Genomic DNA, 23557 nt, shown 5'->3' on the forward strand with positions numbered 1-23557 from the left:
AGTTGCAGCGATGGGACAAGACTGTAACTACCAATTGGATATCACGAAAGGGGTAAAAAAGACCCCAAATAATAAAATAATTCATGTTCTATAAGGCTACACCACACCGTAGCAGCCTGTGTGTAGAATGATGAAGCTATCAGGTAAAGAGACATGGCTGGTGTCTTAGTTACACCAGTGAGCTTGGCTATTTCAGTTCACACACTCAGCAATACAGACCACACCAACTGTTGTTGCTCTAACATTTTAGTTCTAACAAATGAAACGAGATGGGCAAAAATCGTTCATTTTAAACGTACAGTTTAATAAAAGTTCTACAGCTCACAAGTAGCTCTTCATCTTACCATAAGGCAGCACCTGTGAACCTAACACTCACAGAAAATGAATGCTTTGGCATCATTTATCTATCTAATTTTGGTCAAATTATTACCATGTGTGCTTTATTATTCACAAAAGGTCTTCATAGCATAGAGCCACCACATTTAGATCAATGAGTTAGCAGCAGGAATTTACAGCCTAGTCCCTTTCAAAGTGACAATAACAAATGACCCCTATTCAATTCTATTTTAATAGCGTTGCAGTATAGGTGCTATTTGGAACCAGAAAGAGATCCATCTGATCTTTGTTAGAGGGTTTCTCCATTGTCTTACGTCAGATAGCGCGACGATTCCACTTGCACTGATTGGTTGCCATCTGACGTAAGACAATGAAAGTGTAGTGCCTCATGGCGATGGTTAATTTATACAGAGGACACTGTTTCCTTATATTCACACCTGAGTAAAACCGTTTCATCCATATAGATTCTATGTTATAGAATAAAAGTCAAGTGGTTAAACTAGTCAGTCAAGGAGAATAGCTGGACAAAAGACTACTCTGTCTGGTGGAGGTACTTTTTGTAAGCTTGTTTATCATCATCCTCCTCTTTTAATCTCTTATGAGTAGCTTTTTCCATTTCCAGCAGTTTCACATACAGGGCCTCTGACACGTCGTCATCTACGTCCATCTGAAAAACACAAAACAGCAAAGCCATGGAAGAACAGCCTAGATAACCTTACCTTTTAAACGCTATAACATAACATGAAAATGTCTAGATAAGCTTTTTTCTTTCAATTTGAAAGAAAGAGGCATATAATTTGAATTAAATCCCCCTGTATTTGTATTTATTATGGATCCCCACTCTTCCTGGGGTCCAGCAAAATTAAGGCAGTTTATACAATTTAAAAAATATTAAAAACAGGCCCCTACTCTACTACCACATATCTACAACACAAAATCTGTGTGTACGTGTGTGTATAGTGCGTGTGTGAACGTAAAACTATGACATCAACCCTTATCAGACTGAAATATTCATATAGAACCTGTTCACACCTTCACAGATGTTTATCTTGGGCCTTGCTTTCCAAAAACTTTTTACGAGACACTCTCACTTGTCGAGGTTGCGTGTAGTTGCTCCCCATGCATGACGTCAAACTGTGGTACTTTGGATCCAGGGACTCCGGTTTTTGCACAAACAGCAAGTGCTATAAAAGACAGGATTAAATTTCCCATTATGAAAAATCACTGAAAGGAATTAGAATCAAAACATTTTAAGCTGTTGAGAGTGACATATTCAACTGTAAAATCAGCTTCTGTATAAACACACCAAAATCACCAGATAAGTATGTGATAATGCAGTAATCCCATGAATACCCAGCGCCGCCTGAATACCCAGCGCCGTCTGAATGCCCAGTGCCGTCTGAATTCCCAGTGCCGTCTGAATGCCCAGTGCCGTCTGAATGCCCAGCGCCGTCTGAATGCCCAGCGCCGTCTGAATACCCAGCGCCGTCTGAATACCCAGCGCCGTCTGAATACCCAGTGCCGTCTGAATGCCCAGTGCCGTCTGACTGCCCAGTGCCGTCTGAATGCCCAGCGCCTTCTGAATGCCCAGTGCCGTCTGAATGCCCAGTGCTGTCTGAATGCCCAGCGCCGTCTGACTGCCCAGCTCCGTCTGAATGCCCAGTGCCGTCTGAATGCCCAGTGCCGTCTGAATGCCCAGTGCCGTCTGAATGCCCAGCGCTGTCTGAATGCCCAGCGCCGTCTGACTGCCCAGCTCCGTCTGAATGCCCAGTGCCGTCTGAATGCCCAGTGCCGTCTGAATGCCCAGTGCCGTCTGAATGCCCAGCGCCGTCTGACTGCCCAGCTCCGTCTGAATGCCCAGTGCCGTCTGAATGCCCAGTGCCGTCTGAATGCCCAGTGCCGTCTGAATGCCCAGCGCCGTCTGACTGCCCAGCTCCGTCTGAATGCCCAGTGCCGTCTGAATGCCCAGTGCTGTCTGTACTGGTGCATCAAGGCTCAGACCAAAAGACTCCTAAACAGCTTCTATTTATATATTCCTGCTATCAGTCACTTTTCAGCCCTGTTTACATGTACAGTGCATTTGGAAAGTATTCTGACCCTTGGACATTTTCCACATTTTGTTACTTTAAAGCAGGGGTGGGCAACTCCAGTCCTCGAGGGCCTGATTGATTAGATATCATCCTGACCAACCTGCCCTCTAAATACACCTCTGCTGTCTTCAACCAGAATCTCAGCGATCACTGCCTCATTGCCTGTGTGCGTACTGGGTCCTCGGTCAAATGACCACCCCTCATCACTGTTAAATGCTCCCTAAAACACTTCAGCGAGCAGGCCTTTCTAATCGACCTGGCCCGGATATCCTGGAAGGATACTGACCTCATCCCGTCAGTAGAGGATGCCTGGTTCCTCTTCAAAAGTGCTTTCCTCTCCATCTTAAATAAGCATGCCCCATTAAAAAAATGTAGAACCAGGAACAGATATAGCCCTTGGTTCACCCCAGACCTGAGTGCCCTTGACCAGCACAAAAACATCCTGTGGCATTCTGCATTAGCATTGAATAGTCCCCGCAATATGCAACTTTTCAGGGAAGTCAGGAACCAATATACTCAGTCAGTTAGGAAAGCTAAGGCTAGCTTTTTCAAACAGAAATTTGCTTCCTGTAGCACTAATTCCAAAAAGTTTTGGGACACTGTAAAGTCCATGGAGAATAAGAGCACCTCCTCCCAGCTGCCCACTGCACTGAGGATAGGAAACACTGTCACCACCGATAAACCTCCGATAATCGATAATTTCAATAAGCATTTTTCCACCTGGCTACCCCTACCCTGGCCAACATCTCAGCACCCAATGCAGCAACTTGCTCAAACCCCTCCCGCTTCTCCTTCACCCAAATCCAGACAGCTGATGTTCTGAAAGAACTGCAAAATCTGGATCCCTACAAATCAGCCGGGCTAGACAATCTGGACCCTCTCTTTCTAAAATGATCAGCCGAAATTGTTGCAACCCCTATTACTAGCCTATTCAACCTCTCTTTCATCTCGTCTGAGATCCCCAAAGATTGGAAAGCTGCCACGGTCATCCCCCTCTTCAAAGGGGGAGACACTCTAGACCTGAAGTTGGAATCTTATATCTCCCTCTCTAACTTTAAGCATCCGCTGTCAGAGCAGCTTACCGATCACTGTACCTGTACACAGCCAATCTGAAAATAGCACACCCGACTACCTCATCCCCATATTATTGCTTACCCTCTTGCTCTTCTGCACCCCAGTATCTCTACTTGCACATCATCATCTGCACATCTATCACTCCAGTATTAATGCTAAATTGTAATTATTTCACCTCTATGGCCAATTTATTGCCTACCCCCCTACTCTTCTACATTTGCACACACTGTACATAGATTTTTCTATTTTTCTTTTCTATTGTGTTATTGACTGTACGTTTGTTTATGTGTAATTCTGTGTTGTTGTTTTTGTCACACTGCTTTGCTTTATCTTGGCCAGGTCGCAGTTGTAAATGAGAACTTGTTCTCAACTGGCCTACCTGGTTAAATAAAGGTGAAACAAATAAAAAATTAAATAAAAAATGGTGTCACACTTTTTCTCCATCCCTAGAAAACACAGCTGATTAATCTGATTACATTCTGAACTGAAGATCATGATTAGGTGTGTTAGCTGGGGCAAAACTGTGACACCAATCAGGCCCTCGAGGACTGGAGTTGACCACCCCTGCTTTAAAGCTTTATTCTAAAATGTATTAAATCTATGTTTTCCCTCATCAATCTACACACAGTACCCCATAATGACAAAGCAAAAACAGGTTTTAAGAAATGTTTGCAAATGTATAACATTTTTTATAAAAATACCTTATTTACGTAAGTATTCAGACCCTTTGTTATGAGACTCGTAATTGAGCTCAGGTGCATCCTGTTTCCATTGATCATCCTTGAGATGTTTCTACAACTTGATTGGAGTCTATGATTGGGAAAGGCACACACCTCTCTATATAAGGTCCCACAGTTGACAGTGCATGTCAGAGCAAAAACCAAGCCATGAGGTTGAAGGAATTGTCTGTAGAGTTCCGAGACAGGATTATATCGAGGCACAGATCTGGGAAAGGGTAACTAAAAATGTATGTAGCATTGAAGGTCCCCAAGAACACGGTGGCGTCCATCATTTCTAAATGGAAGAAGTTTGGAACCACCAAGACTCTTCTTAGAGCTGGCCGCAATCGGGGGAGAAGGGCCTTGATCAGGGAGGTGACCAAGAACCCGATGGTCACTCTGACAGAGCTCCAGAGTTCCTCTGTGGAGATGGGAGAACTTTCCAAAAGGACAACCATCTCTGCAGCACTCCACCAATCAGGCCTTTATGGTAGAGTGGCCAGATGGAAGCCACTCCTCATAAAAAGGCACATGACAGCCCGCTTGGAGTTTGCCTAAAGGCACCTAAAGGACTCAGGAAATAAGGTTTGAGCTGCACACTCTAGGAGCTAAGATGCAAAAATGTTATATCCAACGCTTCGACAGCCAAGCTGTCTTCATCAGGGTATGATCACAAACACGGCGAGATGACTCATTTATATAGTGTCAAAAGACACACAGGTGTCTGTAATCATGGCCAAGTGTGGCCTAATATCATTGGTTAATTCTCAAATATAAAAATGGCATCCAAAGAACAGCATACAAAAACCAAACGGATAGCATACGATCATAGATTCATTTTAGACTACACAAGCTTACAAACAATTACAATGGCAAAGTCACAATAATCACAAGAATGGGTTAAGATCAAAGTCTATGTTGAGACCGAAGGGTGCAAGGGTCTTTAAATTAAAGATCCAGGCAGCCTCTCGTTTTAACAATAAATTATCAAGGTCACCCCCTCTCCTAGGGAGGGTGACATGTTCGAATCCAATATAATGCAGAGACGAAATCGAGTGGTTTGCTTCCAAAACGTGGGCCGCAACTGGGTACGTTTAGTTTTTGCACCTAATGGTGCTACGATGCTCTGAGATACATACTTTTAATTCACGCTTTGTTTTACCCACACATTTTTACCACAAGGACAAGTTATAAGATAAATAACTGCCTTAGTGGAGCACGTAATAACACCTTTGATTGGGATCGATTTCCCTGTTTGTGGGTGTTTGAAGGATCTACATTTATAAGTGCCATTGCATTGAGTACAGTCATTACACTTGTAATTTCCATCCAGTAGGGGCGCAAATAGACGTTGTTCAGGAATATCTTGGGGTGGTAAATCAGAGTGAATGTGACGATCGTCACATCACGATCGAGCAATACAAAAACAAGATCCCACAACCCAGGTGGGAAAAAACCCCTACTTAAGTATGATCTCCAATTAGAGACAACGAGGACCAGCTGCCTCTAATTGGAGATCATCCCAAACAAAACCAACATAGAAATACAAAACTAGAAAATGAACATAGAAATACAAAACATAGAAAAACACCCCCTGTCACGCCCTGACCTACTCTACCATAGAAAATAACATCTTACTATAGTCAGGACGTGACAGTAACCCCCCAAAGGTGCGGACTCCGACCGCACCTAAACAACCCCCCCCCAAAACAAAAAAAACTGTAGGGTGGGTAACTAATGTCTATGGCGGCTCTGGTGCAGTACCCAGAACCTTATCATCCAGCGAATCCTCCAGTAGAGGAGGCAGCTCTGGTTCGGGGTGTAACCCCCGCTCTGCCCGCTGATCCCTCTGCTTCTGTGCCACCGGACCGTGGATCATCGCCGGAGGCTCTGTACTGCAGACTGCCGCTGGAGGTTCCGGGCTGCGGGCCGTCTCAGTAGGTTCCGGGCTGCGGGCCGTCTCAGTAGGTTCCGGGCTGCGGGCCGTCTCAGGAGGTTCCAGACTGGGGACCGTCGCTACAGGCTCCATGCCATGGATCATCACTGCAGGCTCCGCGCCTTAGATCACCACTGGAGGCTTTGTTCCATGAATCATCACTGGAGGCTCAGGGGCATGGATTATCACTGGAGGCTTCGTGCCATGGATCATCTCTACAGGCTCCGGGCCATGGATCATCCCTACAGGCTTCTTGCCATGGATTATCCCTACAGGCTCCGGGCCATGGATCATCACTGGAGGCTTCGTACGTGGAGCCGGAACAGGTCTCACCGGACTAGGGAACGTCGCTGGAGGCTCCGGACTGGGGAATGTCGCTTAGAGCTCTGGACTAAGGAACGTCGCTTAGAGCTCTGGACTAAGGAACGTCGCTGGAGGCCGGGTGCGCAGAGCAGGCACAGGGTATACTGGGCCGTGGAGGAGCTTATGGAGCTTATGGCTGGCACAACCCGTCCTGGCTGGATGCTTACTTTAGTCCGGCAAGGGCGGGTTGCTGGCACAGGACGAACTGGGCTGTGCAGGCGCACTGGCGACACAGTGCGTAGCGCCGGCGCAGGATATCCTGGACTGAGAAGGTGAACTGGAGACCAGGAGCACTGAGCTGGCACCACCCGTCCTGGCTGAATGCTCAACCTAGCACGGCGAATGCGGGGCGCGGGCACAGATTGCACCGGGCTGTGAATGCGCACTGGCGACACAGTGCGCATCACCGCATAACACGGTGCTTGCTTCTTCACTCGCTCCCCATGGTAAGCACAGGGAGTTGGCTCAGGTCTCCACCCTGACTCTGCCAAACTCCCCGTGTGCCTCTCGTGCTTCCGTCGTTGCCGTGCTCGTTCCTCGTAACGTTGCCGTTCTGCTCTCGCTGCCTCCACCTGTTCCCATGGGAGGCGATCCCATCCAGCCTGGATCTCCTCCCACGTCCAGGATCCAGGTCCACTCCTGATCATGCTGCTTGGTCCTTTTGTGGTGGGATCTTCTGTGACGATCGTCGTAAGGAGTAGACCAAGGTGCAACGTGTTGAGTGATCATGATAAATATTTATTATTATACTCAGAACACTATACAAAAACAATAAACAAAGAAACACGAACGTCACGTTCTGCAGGGTTCACTGAGCAATACAAAAATAAGATCCCACAACCCAGGTGGAAAAAAACCCTACTTAAGTATGATCTTCAATTAGAGACAATGAGGACCAGCTGCCTCTAATTGGAGATCATCCCAAACAAAACCAACATAGAAATACAAAACTAGAAAATGAACATAGAAATACAAAACATAGAAAAACACCCCCTGTCACGCCCTGACCTACTCTACCATAGAAAATAACATCTTACTATGGTCAGGACGTGACAGTGTACCAATTGGTCTCTGAGATTTCTGCCCCGCGAGAATACGACCAAGGGAAGGTCCGAAAACACATTACCGAGACTATCATCGTATTTTAGAATGTGCCAATGTTTGTGAACGATTCCCTTAATTTGTTCAGAGCGCTTTGAATAGCGGGTAGTTAGAACGCAAGAATGCCTCTTTTTGCGAGACTGACCTTGAAAAAGGTCATGTCTCGTTTTGTTTTGAATTTTATTAATGGCAATATTAATCTGATCATTTTTGTACCCCCTCTCCTTGAACTTTCTTTGCGTCTCAGCCATATTTCTGTCGAAATCTGATTGTTTTTTGCAAATTCTTTTGATTCGACAGAATTGGCTGTAGGGCAAACAATTTTTCAAGGGAAGTGAGTGACAACTGTCAGCCCTCAACAAACTGTTACGATCAGTATGTTTCCTGTAACGATCAGTGTATAGAACATTATTACCTAAAGGACTCAGACCATGAGAAACAAGATTCTCTGGTCTGATGAAACTCTTTTGCCTGAATGCCAAGCGTCACGTCTGGAGGAAATGTCTGGATGTTTTTCTGCGGCAGGGACTGGGAGACTTGTCAGGATCGAGGGAAAGATGAACGGAGCAAAGTACAGAGAGATCCTTGATGAAAACCTGCTCCAGAGCGCTCAGGACTTCAGACTGTGGTGAAGCTTCACACGATCTAACATCTCGGGAGAGACCTAAAAATAGCTGTGCAGCAACGCTACCCATCCAACCTGACAGAGCTTGAGAGGATCTGCAGAGAAGAATGGGAGAAACTCCCCAAATACAGGTGTGCCAAGCTTGTAGCGTCATACCCAAGAAGTCTCGAGGCTATAATCGCTGCCAAAGGTGCTTCAACAAAGTACTTAATAAAGGGTCTGAATACTTATGTCAATGTGATATTTCAGTTTTTAATTTTTTAATACATTTGCTAAAATTTCTATAAAACCAGTTTTTGCTTTGTCATTATGGGGTATTGTGTGTAGATTGATAAGGGAAAAAAACTATTTAATACATTTTAGAATAAGGCTGTAATGTAACAAAATGTGTAAAAAGTCAAGGGGTCTGAATACTTTCCGAATGCACTGTATATCTGCCAATCACACCTACACTCCCAGTCTTTCACAAACACCCACCACTTATAATGCTGCCATTCGGTTTACTACTATTATTAATCCTGATACCAGTCACTTTCTCCTAATCCCTGCCAACATGTACATATCTACCTCAATACTCCAGTGTCCCTGCACATTGTACAGTTGGTATTTGCATTAACCCTGTATCTAGCTTCCTCTCTTATTTCTTGAGTTTTCTTTATTATATACAGTATAAGGACGTAGTGGTAATTAACTGTAAAATACTAAGAAAATACTGTAAAATACTGATTTCATATTTAAATATTCTTATACTGTAAACTATCCAATAACTGCCAAAACAGGTTCATAGATTGTAAAAACAAGTTAATTGATGGTAAATATTACAGAAATGTAATATATGGCTGGTTTCCCAGACACAGATTAAGCCTGGTCCTTTTTAGTCCAGGGCTATGTTGTGTATGGGAAACCAACCCACAAAGATATTTCACAAACTGTTAATATGTAAATAATACATATCTGAACTGTTTAGATTGGTTTCTGCGATACATACCATGGCTCCCGCTCCATTGTATGGTGTCAATGGGAACGTGTTGGTGAAGATTCTTGTCTGTTCATGAAGACAAACATGTTGAGTAACAATACAAGTCTACACAAATCTGCTTTTCTGGGGAAATCACAAGACCACAACAAATAATGTCAATACAGTACTACCGTTACAGTAAGGTACTAACAAATAATGACAATACAGAACTACCGTTACAGTAAGGTACTAAAAAATGACAATACAGAACTACCGTTACAGTAAGGTACTACCAAATAATGTCAATACAGTAATGGAGTAAAAGAAGACTAAAGAGTAAAACCAACTTACGAGACACATGATAGGCATGATGAGGGTCCAGAGGAAGGAGGGGAGGATTCCATAGGTCAGATTGGTCATGACCAGCCCTGGACAAATCACTGACGAGTACAGCCCCTGTCAATCATGTAAAACATGTATGATTATTGGTTATCAGATACATGACCTGACTTATGATGTAGAGTTGAACTAAATACTGTATAAGTGTCATGAAGCTTGACATTATGAACAATGACAGAGGACATCATTCGCAACTCCATGAGGCTCTAGCACAAACAATCCAGTCTCTCACCAAGTCAGGAGCCAGAATGGATCCGTCACAACCCACCACTGAATGTGTACCTCACCTAGTACACGTCTCTTGCCAGGACCCAAAATAGATCAGCCACAGTCCGCCAGTTTCTCCTGATTTACCAATAAGTGAACACTGACATGTGCAACAGAATAAGCATGTGGCTGTTGTTGTGTATGTTGAGTGCTAGGCTGAGGAAATCGGAGGCATACTTGGAGGAGGTGTAGGGCTCAGTCCCTCTTCTATGCTGAACATCATCTAGATTGAAGGCTGAGCGTCTGGCATTGCTGGACGAAGTCCACACTACCTGGGAGGTCTGACCAGCTTGGCACAGGACTGGCTCTAACTCCCTGACCTGGATCATAGGGACAAATAATACAACATAATATTATGGAGGGACACAACCTGCACCAAGGTGAGATTATTTTCCCTTATAAACTGGCCCTGAATGCTGATTGGCTGACAGCCGTAGTATATCAGACCGTATAGCATGGGTATGACAAAACATTTATTTTTACTGCTCTAATTACATTGGCAACCAGTTTATAATAGCAATAAGGAATCTCAGGGGTGTGTGGTATATGGCCATTATACCACGGTTAAGGGCTGTATCCAGGCACTCCACGTTGTGTTGCGCATAAGAACAGCCCTTAGCCGTGGTATATTGGCCATATATCACACCCCCTTGGGCCAAGGAATTGTCTGTAGAGTTTTGAGACAGGATTGTGTCGAGGCACAGATCTGGGGAAGGGTACCAAAAAATGTATGCGGCATTGCAGGTCCCCAAGAACACGGTGGCCTCCATCATTCTTATTTAAAAAACAACGAGTCGCTAGATGGGACAAGGACATCCCAGCCGGCCAAACCCTCCCCTAACCTGTTCGACACTGGGCCACTCATGGGTCTCCCGGTCGCAACACAGCACGGGATCGAACCCGGATCTGTAGTGACGCCTCTAGCACTGCGATGCAGTGCCTTAGACCGCTGCACCACTCGGGAGGTCCCCTCCATCATTCTTAAATGGAAGAAGTTTGGAAGCACCAAGACTCTTCCTAGAGCTGGCCACCTGGCCAAACTGAGCAGTCGGGGGAGAAGGGCCTTGGTCAGGGAGGTGACCAAGAACCTGATGGTCACTCTGACAGAGCTCCAGAGTTCCTCTGTGGAGATGGGAGAACCTTCCAGAAGGACACCCATCTCTGCAGCACCCCACCAATCAGGCCTTTATGGTAGAGTGGCCAGACAGAAGTCACTCCTCAATAAAAGGCACATGACAGCCCGCTTGGAGTTTGCCAAATGGCACCTAAAGGACTCTAAGACCATGATAAACAAGATTCTCTGGTCTGATGAAACCAAGATTGAACTCTTTGGCCTGAATGCCATGCGACACGTCTGGAGGAAACCTGGCACCATCCCTACGGGGAAGCATGGTGGTGGCAACATCATGCTATGGAGATGTTTCTCAGTGGCAGGGACTGTGAGACTAGTCAGGGTCGAGGGAAAGATGAATGAAGCAAAATACAGAGAGATCCTTGATGAAAACCTGCTCCACAGCACTCAGGACCTCAGACTGGGGCGAAGGTTCACCTTCCAACAGGACAACGATCCTAAGCACGCAGCCAAGATAGCGCAGGAGTGGCTTCGGGACAGTGCGGAATGGAAACAAAATGGACAAGATGGAAACAAAGATGTTTAATAGTTAATGTTGTCAGTCTCTAGATGTTACTACCCGTTACAGTGAGCTGGGTATCAATTTACCTTCGGCTGGTAAAACTACCTTTATGTGGGTAAGGAAAAACTCCTGGCCCTTATGTTTGAATTTCCAGGCTCTGTTTCCATTTGAGACAAACCTCTCTCTGTTGAGAAATGTTACGATAAGATCAGATAAGACGTGACTCACCAGCATGAAATGACCGAAGAGGTTTGTGGCGAACACTTCCTGTAGTCCGTCTTTGTTGACGCAGTCCTGCTGGGTTAGGAGGCCCTCTGCTGTGGCAAACATGTTGACAGCGTTGCTGCAGCACAAAGATGACATCACATCATAGCCAGTGGTGGAAAAATAACCAATTATCATACTTGAGTAAAAGTATAGATACCTTAATAGAAAGTTACTCAAGTAAAAGTGAAAGTCACCCAGGAAAATGACTTGAGTAAAAGTCTAAAAGTATTTGGTTCTAAATATACTTAACTATCAAAAGTAAAAGTAAAAGTATAAGTCATTTCAAATTCCTTATATTAAGCAAAGCATACAGCACCATTTTCTTGTTTTAAAAATGTACGGATTCAGACATAATTTACAAAAGATGCTTTTGTGTTTAGTGAGTCCGCCAGATCAGAGGCAGTAGGGATGACCAGGGATGTTCTCTTGATAAGTGCGTGAATTTGACCATTTTCCTGTCCTGTTAAGCATTCAAAATGTAACAAATACTTTTGGGTGTTAGGTAAAATGTATGGATGAAAAAGTATGTTATTTTCTTTAGGAATGTAGTGAAGTAAAAGTAAAATTTGTCAGAAATATAAATAGTAAGGTAAAGTACAGTACCCCAAAAAACGACTTATGTAAAAATACTTTAAAGTACTACTTAAGTACTTTACACCACTGATCAGAGCACTTAATGGACATCGTGTCTGAAGAAGGGTTCAAACGTTGTTTTGTTGCGGTCATTTTAAAGGTCAAATTGAAACTGATTTGTACTTGAGGAGTGTAGTTTTGCAGTAGTTAAGAAATTAAATGGTGTGTGTTTAAGTTGAGAGATGGCTTGAAGGTTCATTTGAACATTACCTAGAAAATAGGCCCTTGAAAAAAGCTTTGATGTCAACCTGTGGATTGGGCATGATCCCGGCATTAAGGTATAGGTAGTCCAGTCTGGTGTACCTGTGGAATGAGTATTAGTAAAAGTATTTATTGATGTCACATCGAACAGGATGTAGAGTGTGTATTACGCCTCGATCACTGCATTTTGGTACACCAGAAGTACATTCAAGTACATGCATTGGGTTGCAGAGGAAGTTGCAGTGCGTTCTGTGTAGTGCATACTGTACATTGGATGTATTGAACGTATGCATCAAACTGTATGTGTAGACGGTTTGACAGAAATGGTAGCAGAAGGTGAATGTTGAACTGTTGTTGCACACATCCAGATGATGCTGCGTACCATTTTACGCAATGATGCTGTCAGAGTGATAGAGGCGTAAGGTGTGTGTGTGTGTGTGTGTGTGTGTGTGTGTGTGTGTGTGTGTGTGTGTGTGTGTGTGTGTGTGTGTGTGTGTGTGTGTGTGTGTGTGTGTGTGTGTGTGTGTATAAGTATGTGTGAGGGGGTAATAACTATTACTCCCAATGTGTGGCAGCGCAGATCACCAAGCAGACAGAGCCCATGTCCAGGTGTGTGTGTGTACTGTGTGTGTATGTCTGTGAGGGGTTAACAGGTCAATGGTCTGATGGTCTATACCTAGCCTTGACCTCGTGGGCGGCGCAGAGCACCGAGCGGACAGAGCCAACGTCCAGGTGCAGCAGGTCTATGTGGGCGTCGGGGTGAGAGGTTAGTAGGGCGGGCGGGCAGCATCAGCCCTCTGCATGTTCCTGCAGGCCAGACAAAGCTGCAGCCCAGCGTCCTCACAGAGCAGCCGCTCACACGGGGACAGGCCGATACCACTGTGGAGATGGAGATCACATAGGAGAAGGATATGGACTTCTACTCTCCAACGGACACACTCACACACACACACTTATGTACACGCTGCACACATGCATACACACACAGACACACACACACACTCACATTCTGATACTCACACTGCTACATAAATTCTTATTTCAATTCTATAGGTTAACTGTTAATACACAGTCAGTGGGACAATCAGTGTATCATTAGACTGAATGACGACAAGCCATATATATAACGTTTTATATATATATATAGCTTGTCGTTGTCGTCATTCAGTCTAATCCATAAACTGACGGTGATACACTGATTGTCCACTGACTGTAATAACATGAGTATGTGAGGGCTTGTGATTTACAGTGTAAACGTGCCAGTGTATTGCTATAGTTTCACTACATGTGAAACAAGTCAAGTGAATGGAACTTACCAGTTGCCCCTCACAGCAACTCTCTGTCATTACAACGTAATATATTACAATATATGAAGTAGACACACGTTCTTTTGAAAAAATTTAGACTTTTCTAGACTTTTTCAACACATTAATTCGCTGCTATGCAGTGATTTGCAACATGGTATCGCTAATAATTAATTTATCGTAGGGGTCGTAATATTCATTACCTGACAGTGACGGTCAGCCAATTTATAAATAATGTACGTACCTGTTCGCACCAGTCACTACAATCACTTTCTTCATGATGGCTTTTCTTCTATAGTGAAAAACTGGTAAAGGGTGAACGATAGCAGAAACTAATGCAAGTAAAATGTACAGCCCTCTGGTTCGATGGCATGAACACAACCGTAGCCTATGCATACACCGCTACGTCGTGTGATTGGATGACGACACACTACTATTGGCCAATCAGATTTAACTACAGAGAGCGAAGAGGATCGTGGTTCCCAAGCAGCAGAAAGATTGAAAATCTTGAATGTGGAGTTGGACATTTACAATAGCTTTCTGCAAGACGAGGCAAACTTGACATTGACTGTGCTAATGGCAAAATTTGAGGAGTACTTTGTACCAAGCAAGAACGTCACGTTTGAGAGATACAAGTTTCTCTCATGATCAGAAACAGGGAGTCAGTTTTGACCAGTATTTCGCTGAGCTGAACACACTGAGCAAAACGTGTGAATTTGAAAATCTGAAAGACTCACTAGTGAAAGACAGGATACTCTGTGGCATACTTGATAATGGACTCAAGGAGAGATTGCTGCATGAGCAAGATTTAACTTTGGATAAAGCAGTGAATATGTGTCGAGCAGCTGAAACCACCAGAGTGCAAGCTAAAGAGCTGTGCAGGGATGAGACGTCAGTGCATGCAATAAAAAGAGAGGAGCACCACACACAACACCTTACAAAACAAAAACAAGCAAAAGAGAGAAATCAAAACACTACATGTGGATTTATCCACAAGCCCAAAAATTGCCCTGCATATGGCAAATCATGTAACATCTGTGGGAAAAATAATAATTTCTCAAAATGCTGCAAAGCTGAGGCTGCAAAGAAAAAGGTTCACACAGTCAAGGAGGAGATTGAGTAATTCTTTGTTGATTCTGTGGAAATATGCAATGCAGTAAAAGCTGAATGGATTGTGCCATTGACTGTGAATGAAACTATAATACCATTCAAGCTTGATACTGGAGCACAGGTAAACCTGTTGTCGCTGGAGGACTACAAAACACTGAAGGTGAAGAGCAAAATACACCCGGTGAAAATTAAGGTTACTGGTTATAATGACCAAGAATCACTACTGGCTGAGTATGAGGACGTGTTTGAGGGTCTTCAACGTTTACCAGGAGAACACAAAATATGTACTGATGACAATTACTCTAGTTGTGCATGCATGCAGAAAAGTTCCATTTGCACTGAGGAAAAAGCTCAAGGAGGAACACGGACGCATGGAAAAGATGGACGTCATCACAAAAATGGATGAACCTACAGACTGGGTAAGCTCACTGGTTATTGTGGTAAAAAAGAACGGCGATCTCAGGATATGTCTAGACCCGAGAGATCTCAACAAAGCAATCAAGAGAGAGCATTTCAAGTTGCCAACCAGAGAAGAGATAATGTCGCAGTTTGCTGGAGCAAAGTGGTTCAGTAAACTTGATGCCTCATCAGGATTCTGGCAAATGAAGCTAGAAGATGCAAGCTCAAGGCTATGCACATTCAACACACCTGAGGGCAGGTACAGATTTCTTCATCTACCATATGGGATTCTCTCAGCACCAGAGGTCTACCACAAGACATTCCACATGATCTTCGAGCACATTCCAGGAGTGGAAACCATGATGGATGACATCATCGTCTGGGTGTCCACAAAAGAAGAACACAACGCGAGAGTGAGACAAGTGCTGGACCTGACACGGAAAGTCAACCTAAAACTAAACAAGGACAAATGCGAGTTTGGTGTGAAAACACTTACCTTCGTGGGAGATGTACTTTCAGAGGATGGAGTCAAACCAGACCTGAGAAAAACATCAGCCATCAACAACATGGAGCACCTTCCTTGCAAAGTTCATACCTCAACTGTCAGCACAGTCCGCTCCACTCAGATGTCTTCTGGAACAGAAGAAGGAATGGGAATGGTCCCATGAACAGGAAAACTACTTCAAAAACCTAAAGAAGACAATCACAGAAGAGCCAGTGCTCAGGTTCTATTATCCAGAGAAAAACACAAGGATTTCTGCAGACGCGTCACAGTTTGGCCTGGGAGAAGATCTTCTGCAACAGCATGATGACACATGGCAACCCGTCGCTTATGCGTCCAGAGCCTTGAAAGGCGCAGAGACAAGGTATGCACAAATAGAGAAAGAACTACTGGCGAGCACATACGCTTGCGAAAGGTTTTACCAATACATCTGCACACGAGACTTCGAAGTAGAAACTGACCACAAACCATTGGTGTCAATCATGTCTAAGCCACTGAATGATTGTCCAATGAGAATCCAGAGAATGTTGATCAGACTGCAAAAGTATGATGTGAAGATGATCTATACCCCAGGAAAGTTCATGTTCGCCACCGACACTCTTTCTCGAGCAGTCGACCAGAAAGAAAGCTTTGACACACAGAAGAACACTGAGAATCAGGCCTACGTCGACATGATCGTAGCGTCACTTCCTGTGTCTTCTGAGAGAATGGAGCAGATCAAAAGAGAGATCACAGCTGACCAAACAATGACAGAGTTGAAAGAAACAACACTGATAGGATGGCCCGCACAGAAAAACAACTGTCCAAGGAGAACACAGGATTACTGGATGTGCAGAGCAGAGCTCACCGTTGTGGATGACATAGTGTTCAAAGGCAACAAGATTGTCATTCCCATGACATTACACAAAGAAATGCTACAGAAAATACACGAGGGCCACTTGGGTGAGGAAAAATGCAAACAACGAGCACGAGAAGTAATGTACTGGCCAAGAATGAACCAGGAAATCAGCCAGACCACTGCTTCATGTGAACTGTGTTTGACCAACAGGCCAAAGCAGCAAGCAGAGCCACTAATGCCTCATCCAGTACCCAACAGACCCTACTACAAAGTTGGAGTTGATCTTTTTGACTGCAATGGCAAAAGTCACATTGTTGTTACTGTAATAAAGATAAATCTAACGTTTTACCTAATGATATATAAGGAGGGCATTTGCACAACATGTTTCACAACAGCACACAACAAAACTCCAGAGACATATTGAGCAACCAACTGATACCAATCACGACCACACCCAGAGACAGATGGCTGACTTAAGCCCTAGCCACACGAACTGACCACTGGTGTAAAGAACAACATTCCATGAATATCGCAAAGCACCCAGACACGAATTACCAGAAATACACACACACACACACTTAGGTGTGTTGGACTCCGAGGACAAAGGACACTGCCAAGGGCCAATGGGAAGTCGACACCACCTGGAGAGTGGACCGTCCCTCCACTCATCGACCAGTCAGGAGAGCGGACCTACTAGACTCAACCTACGTCAACACACTGTTATTCCATTGTATAAATTAAATGCACACCATGTTTCGGGGCTCTCTTCTGCTAGTTCCCTATGAGCTAAACGAAGGAGTCCGTGCACGCTTTGCCAAATATCTTTGTCTCATTATAAACTGCCTTACTATAAACTGAATCCACCCAGTCCAGCGTCTTGACTTGGTCTCCTTCTCAAGTAACTGATCATCAACATTACCGACTACTACTCAGACTACCCTGACGTAGCAACACTGCCAACTACCTCCAGCAAAGCTGTAATCACCTACCTGAAATCAGTCTTTGCAAGACATGGGGTTGCGTCTGAACTGTACTCGGACAATGGCCCGCAGTTCTCAAGTTCCAAATTCCGATAGTTCGCTAACAACCGGGGATTCTGACACAACACCTCCAGCCCCAACTATCCAAGATCCAACGGCTTAGCAGAGAGTTCAGTCAAAATTGTCAAAGGTCTGATGAAAAGGTACACGATGGAAAGGAGGATTTCCTAAAAAATCTGATCTACCGCAGCGCACCGCTGCAGAACGGACTTTCACCTGTACAAATGTTGATGGGACGTCGCATCAGAACCAACCTACCCATCCATGAGGACTTGCTAACACCCAGAGGTGCTCACAAAGTCAAACTCGCGAAGGGAAAACAGAAAGACAAACAAAAACAGCGACATGACAAAAGTGCAAGACACTTACCTGAACTGAAACCTGGAGATCATGTAGCATTCACTCAATGGACTGAGGAACATCAGGAGGATACTGCTGAAGCATCAAATGCCTTTAGAAATGGACAATTCAGTCAGAACACCCTGACTGACAACGAACGCTGTCCTACTGTTTCAGGAAGCACTTCAGCAGAACGACCAAAAAGGACTGTCAGAGCCCCTGAAAGGCTTATTGAGAATTGCAAAAAAAAAAAAGGGAGCACCTCGACTGAATGTTTTGTTTATGTGAAAATAAATAGAGCCACAATAGATAAACTATATTTAGTTGAAAAAAATATATAATACATCGGAATATGTTTATTGCCTCTTAAGTGATGAGAGCAATGTAAAAAATATACATATATATATATATATATATATATATATATATATATATATTTAAATTGGGGGAAAGAAATGTGTGTTATTGAAAATTGCGTGTTATGCAGGTTGAGTGAACAAATGTGATGTGACATGTGTAGTTACATAGAAAAGTAGTTTTCTTTTAAAGGAAGGAAGATGTGTTGTTATGCGTTAATAACATTTAGACTACGTTACCCAGCAGGCTATGCGGTGGGGCAGGTGGTTAATGAATGCCTTGCATGGCTAAACAAGGAGTTTTCTAGCTGAAGTATATGTTCATTAAAAGTAGTTAAACCTACGCCCCGGTTTGTCATTATACAAGGAACAAACATAACAGAGAGGGGGCAGAAGAAAGACACTTAGCTTTTCTTTCCATCATTTCCAAGTCTTGTTTCATTTCAATTTCTAGCAACAAGTTAAAGATATCAAATATAAATGTAGAACATATGTGGAATTCAAAATATGTTTTATTTTATGAAAATGTTTTCTTTGTTGCACAATTTTGTTTTGATGTACGGTATCACTGTGGGCCTAAAACACTTTTATTGAAAAGTAGGCTAGTTTTTTTTGCATGTTATTCTTGTAAAGTGCCATTTTGATTTTTCATTTCAATTTTGCTTGGTATGTAGGCATGTTAGCCTTTGTACCAGTATGTTTAGCTAACATTGAATCCTTACTCCATGTCATGTACCATTAGCATGTGTCATTAGCAATGACACTGAGTACAAGGAGTGGAATGTTAGCGAAACAGACTGGTACCCAGGCTGGGCCTATGTCGCAATACTGAGCAGTCAAACTCATGGATAGAATAAGAAATCGGAATGATAGAGGGCCGTCAGAATTATATTAGGCTACGATGACCATCACAATCAGGAATGGAATCTTTGAGTAGGCTACAGAACTCTCAAAAAAATGAATAGTCCATAACTCTAGAAATACAATGGAGAGGATATCTAAGATGCAAAGTGTGAAAAATTAGGCCCAGGTATCTGTTGGCTGTGTTTGACGTTAACTATACCACATGTATTTTAAGTTTTGTATGTGCTCTTGTAGCCTTAATATTTGTCAATACCTTTTTCAGTTGATAATATCTGAAAATGAAACAAACCATGTCATAAATGAGAATATCCCTTGCTTATAATGCCAAAAATAAATTAAAATATCCAGCTTTTTGTTTGTGTTTCCATGTAGGGGGAGTGTCTCATCGGAGACACTCACCCCTACAAACTGGAAAGTTTCTTACCTTGATGAGTTCACATGTGGCAATCAGAAGGAACCAATGAACTTCCGAAAATACAACTGAAACTGGTGACCATGGACCTGAATCTGAGGTCCCAGATGGCATCATGCTCTCTCTCACCAATAAGATCATGGGTGATGAGTATGCTGCATATGACAGCGACCGCTCCCAGTCCTCATCACTCAGTGGAAGCTTCACTTCAATAAGCAGCATCGACACTGTGTCATCGTTTTTCATTCATAACTAGGCATAGTGTTTAATAAGAGTAAGCGCATACAAACCAGTGGAGGCTGCTGAGGGGAGGACGGCTCATAATAATGGCTGGAACGGCGCAAATGGAATGGCATCAAACACATGGAAACCATGTGTTTGATGTGTTTGATACCATTCCACTAATTCCGCTCCAGCCCATCCTCCCCAATTAAGATGCCTCCAACCTCCTGTGATAAACATATATTAAACTCACACATACAAAATAAACCAGGTTTTAAGAAAGAAATGGCAATATTCCAAGGGACAAATTGAACTCAAAATACTAGTTTATCTTTGACAAAATACAAAACATTTCACAACATAAACTGAATAAAGAAATATCTAGCAAACAGATACATTGTTGAATATCTGACTTTCTAAACATTATTATTATCTTAATAATCAAATAACTTTATTATAAACAAAATTATATTTCTAGTGTGCACTCTGACAGAGCATCACAGACAAAATCAATCATCTTTACAAAACTGTCCCCACCCAAAATCTAGATGTGACGGAGAGAGAGAGAGAGATACACTGTAGGTTATTTGAGCTGTTCTTGCTATAATATGGACTTTGTCTTTTGCCAAATAGGGCTGTCTTCTGTATACCACCCCTACCTTGTCACAACACAACTGATTGGCTCAAACGCATTAAGAAGGAAAGAAATTCCACAAATGAACTTTTAACAAGGCACACCTGTTAATTGAAATGCATTCCAGGTGACTACCTCATGAAGCTGGTTGAGAGAAAGCCAAGAGTGTGCAAAGCTGTCTTCAAGGCAAAGGGTGGCTACTTTGAAGAATCTGAAATATATTTTGATTTGTTTAACACATTTTTGGTTACTACATGATTCAATATGTGTTATTTCATAGTTTTGATGTTATCACTATTATTCTTCAATGTAGAAAATATAAAAAATAATGAGCAGGTGGGTCCAAACTTTTGACTTGTACGGTATAGATAGATAAAGAGTTGGGTATCTCAGAGTGTGCAATATTGTTAATAGAAATGTTCATGTCTCTGGCGATAGGGAGTGAACTAGAATTAAGAGAGAAAAAGAGAACATCACATTCAGTTGTCAGTCAGTTTCCAAGTGCTAGTTTTAATTTGCGGGGTCCTCAAAGGAGGAAGAACCATAATTAGCCGACCATTGACTAAAGAACCATAGATGCCGGTCCATGTCACAAAAAAGGGTGAAGTGTAGTATGAAGTTGCACCTAAACACTGATCTTGGATCAGTTCTGCGTTTTCCCCACTAATGGTTAGGGTTGTGGAAGCTGATCCTAGATCTGTACCAAGGGGAGCTTTCTTCTCGGAGCACTTTATATGACTGGTCTATGTGTGGTGCTACTCCTGGCTCCCACTAAGCTGGCTGTATGTCTCCTGGAAGTTGGGTCTCTGTTTGACGTTTCTCCTCCAGCAACCCATCTTCAGGCTGCTATAGACCGCATCAGGGCAACAGGCAGGCCTCGGCAGGTACCACTGAGAAGAAACCATTTTTTTTAAAGGAAATGACAGGATATGGGATGTTTTGTCACCTGTAATTGACCCATATTACTGTCATAAAACAAAATGGTCAAGAGGAAGACTTGAGCTAGATACACCAGATATTGTCTTGGCTTTTAGCTTAGCAGGCTAACACAATCTTTAATTACGCAGCAGACAAACCTGGTTTAATACCTGTCTTGGTTCGTTACAAATACACATATTGCAGCCATAAAACAGTGCTGATAGCATGCCTAGTAAACGTATGGTAATTATATAGTATTCACCCGTTTGCCCTGGTCCCTGAAGAACTGGCCGGTGTTCTCGATGACCTGTTCGTCCGAGATCTGAGCGTAGGGCTGCTCTTCACACAGGGTCAGAATCTCCCACAGAGTCACGCCAAAAGCCCACACGTCGCTGGCCATAGTGAACTTACCCTGAGAAAAACAGTCTTTTGTAAACACGTTTGGTCAAACACTACACGCCACATGATATTCTATTAAATTACCTGTGTTGGTGTTTTTAGTGTGTGTGTGTGTGTGTGTGTGTGTGTGTGTGTGTGTGTGTGTGTGTGTGTGTGTGTGTGTGTGTGTGTGTGTGCATGTGTGTGCCTGCATACGTGCGTGCGAGTGTGTGTGTGTGCAGACAGAATTTATTCTGATTGGTGGATCCAGACAAAATCTGCAGGGAGATTTATTTCATATCAATACATTACTGTTTCCTAAAATTACACTAACTGATAATTAGTCATATTTGGGATCACATTGTAAATCATTGTTATTGATTTGGATACATTTCACTGATAACTCTTATTTTACAACCTTCTTTATTCACAACATCACAACAATAAACACACCCACAAAAATCTGTGGCCCTCACCAATAGGATGCTCTCCCACGACATCCAGCGAATGGTAAGTACGGGCCGCCCCTGGATACGGTAGTAGTTGCCGCGGTACAGGTTCCGGCTCATGTCTAAGTCAGCTATCTTGATGTCATATTCCTTACCCACCAGACAGTTGCGTGTGGCCAGATCACAGTGGACAAAGTTGAAAAAGGAAAGGTACCTCATATCAGGTTGCTGTAGCTAAGAGTACATATCATATCAAAGTGATGCAGTGACAAAGGTTTTGATGACATGTGTTATTGCATTGGTTCCTGTATAATGTAATGAACTAGATAGATGGGTGAAAAAAAAGCCTAGCAAAATAACCCTAAATCGGTGATGCCAGTATTGTGTAAAAATAATGCAGATGTAATGTACTTGACCGTGGCTTTATCACTATAGTGTGTTGCCTCTACTTCGTCCAGTTGATGGCTGGACAGGAACTGGTTGAGGTCTCCATCCTCCATGTACTCTGTGATCATGCAGGCTGACAATGTTAGGGTCCTTCATCCCCACTCAACTCCTCTCTGTTCTCATGGATGCTAGAGCACTAGACTGCCGCTCCATTGGAAGAGTTACCCACAGCACTTCCTGAAGAAGAAACTATCCCTGAAACTCAAAGTAAAGTGTGAATAGCAGGTGTCATTACCGTTTACGTCAAACGTTAGTTACAAGAATGACTTTGTGAAGGATTAACTAGGTCTGCAACTTAATGTTAAGTGTGGCAGGTGTCACAGCCATTACCCTCCCATTTAACAGGAACGGTTTCCTTGAATGAGAAACGACATGTTTTACTTAATTTAAATTGTGACTGGCAGGTGTCATAACCGTTACCATCCCGTGTTACAGGAATTACTTCCTAATGGAGAAACTAGGGTAGCGTCCATAAAACTGTCATCCGCACCAGAGTCAATGAGCACCCGGAGAGACTTAGACTGGTCTCCCCACAGCAGTATCACAAAAAAGGAGTGCGGGTGATGGGAATTAGAAGATTCCCAGTCTGGCTCACCAGAGTACTTGTATCTACTAAAGACATAGGTCTCTTAACCCGGGCAATTGGCTATATAATGTCCCGCAGCCCCACAGTACAGACAACAGTTGGAGCCCAGCTTAAAAATTAGGGAGCACTGGGAAAGAAACGCCAGGCAGATTCCAG

The 23557-nt window shown here is 43.4% G+C and overlaps 1 pseudogene; it reads right to left on the reverse strand.

The window, feature by feature from the left end:
• Nucleotides 1–335: 335 nt before the first annotated feature.
• Nucleotides 336–14186, reverse strand: LOC106598095 (3-keto-steroid reductase/17-beta-hydroxysteroid dehydrogenase 7-like; annotated as a pseudogene).
• Between the last annotated feature and the right edge of the window lie 9371 nt (nt 14187–23557).

Source organism: Salmo salar, chromosome 03 (genome assembly GCF_965601325.2).
Source record: "Salmo salar chromosome 03, fSalSal1, whole genome shotgun sequence".
In the NCBI taxonomy this organism is placed as follows: Eukaryota; Metazoa; Chordata; class Actinopteri; order Salmoniformes; family Salmonidae; genus Salmo; species Salmo salar.